Source organism: Oncorhynchus mykiss, chromosome 21 (genome assembly GCF_057628025.1).
Source record: "Oncorhynchus mykiss isolate SJ-2025 chromosome 21, ASM5762802v1, whole genome shotgun sequence".
NCBI classification, from domain to species: domain Eukaryota; kingdom Metazoa; phylum Chordata; class Actinopteri; order Salmoniformes; family Salmonidae; genus Oncorhynchus; species Oncorhynchus mykiss.
This window is the reverse complement of record NC_143042.1, coordinates 36,766,392-36,774,986: the sequence shown is the minus strand read 5'-3', so window position 1 is coordinate 36,774,986 and position 8,595 is coordinate 36,766,392. Positions and strand designations below refer to the sequence as shown.

Here is an 8,595-nt window from a genome sequence, read left to right as displayed (position 1 = left end):
TTGTATTTCATTCATAGGTTCATTCTGATTTGAGTTACAATTTCTGAAGATCAGCTCCTGACATCAAAACAACTGTTATATGAATCCACTGCTAAAATCAAAATGACCGTCCCTGGGTGGGCTCGAACCACCAACCTTTAGATTAACAGTCTAACGCGCTAGCCGATTGCGCCACAGAGACAAGGTTGCTTACCGTGTCAGAGTTAAAGCATTTTGTTTCTGAAATAACACATGAGCGTCACGAGCACAGGGTTTCAGGTTTAAAATGAAGGGACTGAAAAAAGCCTCAAACAGCCCGGCTAGCTCAGTCGGTAGAGCATGAGACTCTTAATCTCAGGGTCGTGGGTTCGAGCCCCACGTTGGGCGCTCGCTTTTGAATAGGAAGTGATTTCACAACCTCCATGGCAGTAACCTTAAAATGTCCATACTTTAATAAACTGAAAATATACTATTTATTCATTTGGTAATACTATTACATATACTATTATATTTATATATAATTATATTTTATTAGTAGAGTTTCTCTAACTCCAAAACGTCCAAAATAATTTAAATGAAACCAACAAAACAATTTTAATTTAATGTTTTATTCAAAATTATAACAATCAAATCAAATACTGAACATTGAGATTTGTGCAACAATCAGGAATGGTTTGGGTAGTAGGGGCAGAGATACTTTTGAGGAGACGGGAAACTCCATTGGAATCGAATTAAGGCCCATTGCGTACGCTGCCCACACGTCGTCAGTGGGCCGTGCCGTGCATTCTGGGTGTACACATACGTCGTCAATGGACCGTACTGTGCATTCTGGGTGATTTTGGGACAAGGAGCATTCTCCTTCAAGGGGTGAAAGGGAGTAAATTGGTCGCTAGCACAAAAATACAAAATTAGCATGAATTTGGTCAACAAGAAGTACAACATTACACATATTTTCCTAGATGCGAGATAATGAACGTGTTCTTTGTAATATCGTATAGCTTTGATATCGTAACATTACGTACTTTCGAGGAAAATAGGCAGGTTTATCGACTCATACCCTTTGAGAAGGGATTGCGTGACGATTATTTTAGCAACTGCGTGACGCAGGGTTACAAGTTCCTCCATTCATTGCCAATGTCATTCCTATCTCCTCCTGTGGGGGTGGGGGGGGGGGGTCAGGTTTACAAAGGGAGGGGCTAAACTATATACGTACAGCCCGGCTAGCTCAGTCGGTAGAGCATGAGACTCTTAATCTCAGGGTCGTGGGTTCGAGCCCCACGTTGGGCGCTAACTTTTGAATATTAGTTTTTTTTATATGAAATTGTATGTACTTTTGTTTTGATGCATATTGCACATTTTCTGTTAATCCAATAAACCTCATTTCACTACTTAAATATTACTGTGTCCATCAGTTATTTGATAGATCAAAATGAAATTGCTGATCCAAACACACAATTATTTATAAATGGAAATCATGTAAATTGTCAGGGGTGCCCAAACTTTTTCATACGACTGTACGTGTGTGTTGGAGTGTCGGTGTACAGTCATGGCCAAAAGTTTTGAGAATGACGCAAATATTTATTTTCACATAGTCTGCTGCCTCAGTTTGTATGATGGCAATTTGCATATACTCCAGAATTTTATGAAGAGTGATCAGATGAATTGCAATTAATTGCAAAGTCCCTCTTTGCCATGCAAATGAACTGAATCCCCCCAAAAACATGTCCACTGCATTTCAGCCCTGCTACAAAAGGACCAGCTGACATCATGTCAGTGATTCTCTCGTTAACACAGGTGTGAGTGTTGACGAGGACAAGGCTGGAGATCACTCTGTCTTGCTGATTGAGTTGGAATAACAGACTGGAAGCTTCAAAAGGAGGGTGGTGCTTGGAATCATTGTTCTTCCTCTGTCAATCATGGTTACCTGCAAGGAAACACGTGCCGTCATCATTGCTTTGCACAAAAAGGGCTTCACGGGCAAGGATATTGCTGCCAGTAAGATTGCACATAAATCAACTGGTCCAAGATGGCGTAGCAGTCGGACGTCTTGTCGTGTCGTGTCCCTTGTATATATTGTATATATCGTTTTTTCAACATTTTTCTTCGCATATCTTTTAAAACATTTAGCTAAACCTCAACTTCTAAATACTCTCCTGCAACCCGCCTCACCCAATGTAGCTATTTTTTTCTAAAGTACTTATATTTACTTCGGATCCGGATCCCCTCAACTGAAGCTAGCCAGCTAACTACCAGGGATCAGTCAGCAAACCATTGCTAGCGGTCTTCAGCTAACCGGTCATCAGCTAACCTTTAGCTCGGAAAGCTCTCGCCAGTTCGAACAACGCGACTCTAACCAGAGCATAACGGACCTATATTTTTTTATCCACGGATTCCCACCGTAAACGGAACATCTTCAGCTGGATCTTCACAACTAGCTAACTAGCTAACCGCAACCCCGGATGATTACTCCTGGCTAGCGTTTCCACCCACTTAGCTTGAAGCTAGCCCGGCCAGAGCTCCTGTGCTACCACCGAAGCATACTCCTGGGCTACAATATCCGGACCCACGACCGGTCTATCGATGTCACCGCATGAAGAGGCATAAACAGACTCACCCCATCGCGACGCCCCCCAAAGGCTAACTTTCTAGCCTTTGCTATCTCCTTGCTTGCTAATTCGGCCTGCTAACTGCTAGCTTGTTTAGCCCCGGTCCGCTAACTGCTACCTTGTTTAGCCCCGGTCCGCTAACTGCTACCTTGTTTAGCCCCGGCCTACTAACTGTTAGCTTGTTAGCACAGGCCTACTAACTGTTAGCTTGTTAGCACAGGCCTGCTAACCGTCTGAATCGCCGCGTCCCAAACACTCACTGGACCCATATTTACTTTCAATCTCTTTTCGATTTTTAATTTGTTTATACCTTCCGGTAACCTGCCTCACCCAATGTGATACGGAATCGCTATTATTTTAAATTTTTAGAACACACTCAAGAACCTCCAGAAGCTAACCAGCTAACTAGCTACAAGCTATTTAGTCATTGTTAGCCACTGCTAGCAGCTTTTACCTTACCTGGATAATACTCGCCAGTCCAGCTTCCCTGCCCCATCCACCGCTTCCCCCTGGACACTGATCACTTGGCTACATAGCTGATGCATGCTGGACTGTCCATTAATCACGGTACTCCATTCTGCTTGTTTATGTTTTATCTGTCGGCCCCAGCTGCACTCAGGCTCTAGGCACTCAGGTGTGTAGTTAATCCGACGCCCCCTGCCTAGTCAACGCCATTTTACCTGCTGTTGTTGTGCTAGCTGATTAGCTGTTGTTGTCTCACCTACTGTTTTAGCTACTGTTTTAGCTAGCTCTCCCAATTCAACACCTGTGACTACTGTATGCCTCGCTGTATGTCTCTCTCAAATGTCAATATGCCTTGTATACTGTTGTTCAGGTTGGTTATCATTGTCTTAGTTTACAATGGAGCCCCTAGTTCCACTCTTCATACCCCTGATACCTCCTTTGTCCCACCTCCCACACATGCGGTGACCTCACCCATTACAACCAGCATGTCCAGAGATACAACCTCTCTCATCATCACCCAGTGCCTGGGCTTACCTCCGCTGTACCCGCACCCCACCATACCACTGTCGGCGCATTATGCCCTGAATATATTCTACCATGCCCAGAAATCTGGTCCTTTTATTCTCTGTCTCCAACGCTCTAGGCGACTAGTTTTGATAGCCTTTAGCCGCACCCTCATTCTACTCCTCCTCTGTTCCGCGGGTGATGTGGAGGTAAACCCAGGCCCTGCATGTCCCCAGGCACCCACATTTGTTGACTTCTGTGATCGAAAAAGCCTTGGTTTCATGCATGTCAACATCAGAAGTTTGTTTTACTCACTGCTTTAGCACACTCTGCTAACCCTGATGTCCTCGCCGTGTCTGAATCCTGGCTCAGGAAGGCCACCAAAAATTCAGAGATTTCCATACCCAACTATAACATTTTCCGTCAAGATAGAACTGCCAAAGGGGGAGGAGTTGCAGTTTACTGCAGAGATAGCCTGCAAAGTAATGTAATACTTTCCAGGTCCATACCCAAACAGTTCGAACTACTAATTTAGAAAATTACTCTCTCCAGAAATAAGTCTCTCACTGTTGCCGCCTGCTACCGACCCCCCTCAGCTCCCAGCTGTGCCCTGGACACCATATGTGAATTGATCGCCCCCCATCTAGCTTTAGAGTTTGTTCTGTTAGGTGACCTAAACTGGGATATGCTTAACACCTTGGCAGTCCTACAATCTAAGCTAGATGCCCTCAATCTCACACAAATCATCAAGGAACCCACCAGGTACAACCTTAAATCTGTAAACAAGGGCACCCTCATAGACGTCATCCTGACCAACTGGCCCTCCAAATACACCTCCGCTGTCTTCAACCAGGATCTCAGCGATCACTGCCTCATTGCCTGTATCCGCTACGGAGCCGCGGTCAAACGACCACCCCTCATCACTGTCAAACGCTCCCTAAAACACTTCTGTGAGCAGGCCTTTCTAATCGACCTGGCCCGGGTATCCTGGAAGGACATTGACCTCATCCCGTCAGTTGAGGATGCCTGGTCATTCTTTAAAAGCAACTTCCTCACCATTTTAGATAAGCATGCTCCGTTCAAAAAATGCAGAACTAAGAACAGATACAGCCCTTGGTTCACTCCAGACCTGACTGCCCTCGACCAGCACAAAAATATCCTGTGGCGGACTGCAATAGCATCGAATAGTCCCCGCGATATGCAACTGTTCAGGGAAGTCAGGAACCAATACACGCAGTCAGTCAGGAAAGCTAAGGCCAGCTTCTTCAGGCAGAAGTTTGCATCCTGTAGCTCCAACTCCAAAAAGTTCTGGGACACTGTGAAGTCCATGGAGAACAAGCGCACCTCCTCCCAGCTGCCCACTGCACTGAGGCTAAGTAACACGGTCACCACCGATAAATCCATGATTATCAAAAACTTCAACAAGCATTTCTCAACAGCTGGCCATGCCTTCCGCCTGGCTACTCCAATCTCAGCCAACAGCTCCGCCCCCCCCCCCCCCCCCCCCCGCAGCTACTCGCCCAAGCCTCTCCAGGTTCTCCTTTACCCAAATCCAGATAGCAGATGTTCTGAAAGAGCTGCAAAACCTGGACCCGTACAAATCAGCTGGGCTTGACAATCTGGACCCTCTATTTCTGAAACTATCCGCCGCCATTGTCGCAACCCCTATTACCAGCCTGTTCAACCTCTCTTTCATATCGTCTGAGATCCCCAAGGATTGGAAAGCTGCCGCAGTCATCCCCCTCTTCAAAGGGGGAAACACCCTGGACCCAAACTGTTACAGACCTATATCCATCCTGCCCTGCCTATCTAAGGTCTTCGAAAGCCAAGTCAACAAACAGGTCATTGACCATCTCGAATCCCACCGTACCTTCTCCGCTGTGCAATCTGGTTTCCGAGCTGGTCACGGGTGCACCTCAGCCACGCTCAAGGTACTAAACGATATCATAACCGCCATCGATAAAAGACAGTACTGTGCAGCCGTCTTCATCGACCTTGCCAAGGCTTTCAACTCTGTCAATCACCATATTCTTATCGGCAGACTCAGTAGCCTCGGTTTTTCGGATGACTGCCTTGCCTGGTTCACCAATTACTTTGCAGACAGAGTTCAGTGTGTCAAATCGGAGGGCATGCTGTCCGGTCCTCTGGCAGTCTCTATGGGGGTACCACAGGGTTCAATCCTCGGGCCGACTCTTTTCTCTGTATATATCAATGATGATGCTCTTGCTGCGGGCGATTCCCTGATCCACCTCTACGCAGACGACACCATTCTATATACTTCCGGCCCGTCCTTGGACACTGTGCTATCTAACCTCCAAACGAGCTTCAATACCATACAACACTCCTTCCGTGGCCTCCAACTGCTCTTAAACGCTAGTAAAACCAAATGCATGCTTTTCAACCGTTCGCTGCCTGCACCCGCACGCCTGACCAGCATCACCACCCTGGATGGTTCCGACCTTGAATATGTGGACATCTATAAGTACCTAGGTGTCTGGCTAGACTGCAAACTCTCCTTCCAGACTCATATCAAACATCTCCAATCGAAAATCAAATCAAGAATCGGCTTTCTATTCCGCAACAAAGCCTCCTTCACTCACGCCGCCAAACTTACCCTAGTAAAACTGACTATCCTACCGATCCTCGACTTCGGCGATGTCATCTACAAAATTGCTTCCAACACTCTACTCAGCAAACTGGATGCAGTTTATCACAGTGTTAGTGGAATTTCTAAATTCCTGTATGTTTTGTAGCCAAAACCAAATTCGCACTCTTTCTATTTCATTAATGAGTTGTAAGTTCATTAATTATGCATGAAGTAGATCGAGACCAGTCTTAAAAGCCAGGTAACAGCGTTTATTTCAAGAGAGTACTAACCACATACACATATTTCCACAGGTTATAAAGTGAAAATGACGTCAGCGTTTTCTAAACGTTCTATCTATTTCACAAGTAGAGGGCCCTCTAGCTCTCGAGCCGTCGCGTTATCAGCACGAAGTCAAGGCCAGTCAGTATAAATCAACATTCTAGACAGTCTGGAGATGGGCCGTTCCTGCCACCTGGAGATTGTACAACTGAATGAACTAAGGAACAGACCTTCATTGTTACTAAACTCCTGACTACATTATATACAATTGGGAATGGGAGCAAGAGAGAAAATGCACATGTACAGTACATTATAGCATTTGGACTAGTCAGTTCTGATTGGAATGTATACATAATTAGTCATTTCAACCATAATTTCCTCTAACACACAGTGCCATCCGTTTTGTCACTAAAGCACCTTATACCACCCACCACTGCAACTTGTATGCTCTAGTCGGCTGGCCCTCGCTACATATTCGTCGCCAGACCCACTGGCTCCAGGTCATCTACAATTCCATGCTAGGTAAAGCTCCACCTTATCTCAGTTCACTGGTCACGATGGCAACACCCATCCGTAGCACGCGCTCCAGCAGGTGTATCTCACTGATCATCCCTAAAGCAAACACCTCATTCGGCCGCCTTTCGTTCCAGTTCTCTGCTGCCTGTGACTGGAACGAATTGCAAAAATCGCTGAAGTTGGAGACTTTTATCTCCCTCACCAACTTCAAACATCTGCTATCTGAGCAGTTAACCGATCGCTGCAGCTGTACATAGTCTATCGGTAAATAGCCCACCCATTTTTACCTACCTCATCCCCATACTGTTTTTATTTATTTACTTTTCTGCTCTTTTGCACACCAATATCTCTACCTGTACATGTCCATCTGATCATTTATCACCCCAGTGTTATTAACCTGCAAAATTGTAATTATTCGCCTACCTCCTCATGCCTTTTGCACACAATGTATATAGACTCCTTCTTTTTTTTTTTTTTTCTACTATGTTATTGACTTGTTAATTGTTTACTTACTCCATGTGTAACTTTGTGTTGTCTGTTCACACTGCTTTGCTTTATCTTGGCCAGGTCGCAGTTGTAAATGAGAACTTGTTCTCAACTAGCCTACCTGGTTAAATAAAGGTGAAATAAAAAAATAAAATAAAAAAACTTCAAGGAAAGCGTTTCAATTGTTGTGTAGGAGGCTTCAGGGCACCCAAGAAAGTCCAGCAAGCGCCAGGACACTCTCCTAAAGTTGATTCAGCTGCGGAATCGTGGCACCACCAGTACAGAGCTTGCTCAGGAATGGCAGCAGGCAGGTGTGAGTGCATCTGCACGCACAGTGAGGCGAAGACTTTTGGAGGATGGCCTGGTGTCAAGAAGTGCAGCAAAGAAGCCACTTCTCTCCAGGAAAAACATCAGGGACAGATATTGATATTCTGCAAAAGGTACAGGGATTGGACTGCTGACACAGACAGCATGTAGGATGCTACATTTTTCACCAGTTGCAATTGTAAGGCCTCATTTAAAAAAATACTACTTCTATTAGGCTGTTAAACCTCATAACTGGCTGAGGTAGGCTGTTATTTTATATAGGTCTAGGCTCTGAAGAAATAGACTCCAATTAAGCCCTCTTGTTTGTAAAGTCAAATTAAAATGAAGATTATTGTTGAAATGAATTGCCTGACAGGTGTAGGTTTTCTCTATCTGTTGGTGTGCAACACTTGCATTTTCAAATCTGAGAGTAAATAAAACCGATTACATTGATAAGTCACCTTGTCCGAGAGAGATTTACATGGTTATCAAAACGACACAATACGCAAAACACAGCCCTTATTTGCAGTGTTTCTAAAATCCACAATGGATCAAGTGAATGGTTGAAAAACCATTGGAGCCATTTCCGTGTTTACCGCTAGGTTTTATGGGTATTATGAGGTGTCCACTGTGGGGCTCAGTTACAAATACTATAACATTTACAATATTTGATTAGTTTCAAGTTAGTAGCCTCTAACTTCAAAACATCTAAAATAACGGAGTACAATTAAACCAACTAAAATAAGAAAATTAATTTAATGTTTTGTTTAAAGTTAAATAAATAAAATACTGAACACTTGTGAGTGCTACAATCAGGAAGGGTTTGGGGAGGGGTAGTAGGTTGAAGGTATACAAAGGGAGGGGCTA

At 44.6% G+C, this 8,595-nt stretch overlaps 1 long non-coding RNA gene and 2 other non-coding genes across 3 annotated transcripts; 2 read left to right on the top strand and 1 right to left on the bottom strand.

Moving 5' to 3' along the window:
• Positions 1-293: 293 nt before the first annotated feature.
• On the top strand, positions 294-366 carry trnak-cuu (transfer RNA lysine (anticodon CUU)). Its single transcript has one exon. It is a non-coding gene; the product is annotated as a tRNA-Lys (tRNA).
• Positions 367-1,193: 827 nt separating this feature from the next.
• On the top strand, positions 1,194-1,266 carry trnak-cuu (transfer RNA lysine (anticodon CUU)). Its single transcript has one exon. It is a non-coding gene; the product is annotated as a tRNA-Lys (tRNA).
• Positions 1,267-1,536: 270 nt separating this feature from the next.
• On the bottom strand, positions 1,537-8,346 carry LOC149973223 (uncharacterized). The gene is made up of 2 exons (XR_016490312.1): positions 7,450-8,346; positions 1,537-1,903 (listed from the first exon to the last, which is right to left on the bottom strand). It is a non-coding gene; the product is annotated as an uncharacterized LOC149973223 (long non-coding RNA).
• Between the last annotated feature and the right edge of the window lie 249 nt (positions 8,347-8,595).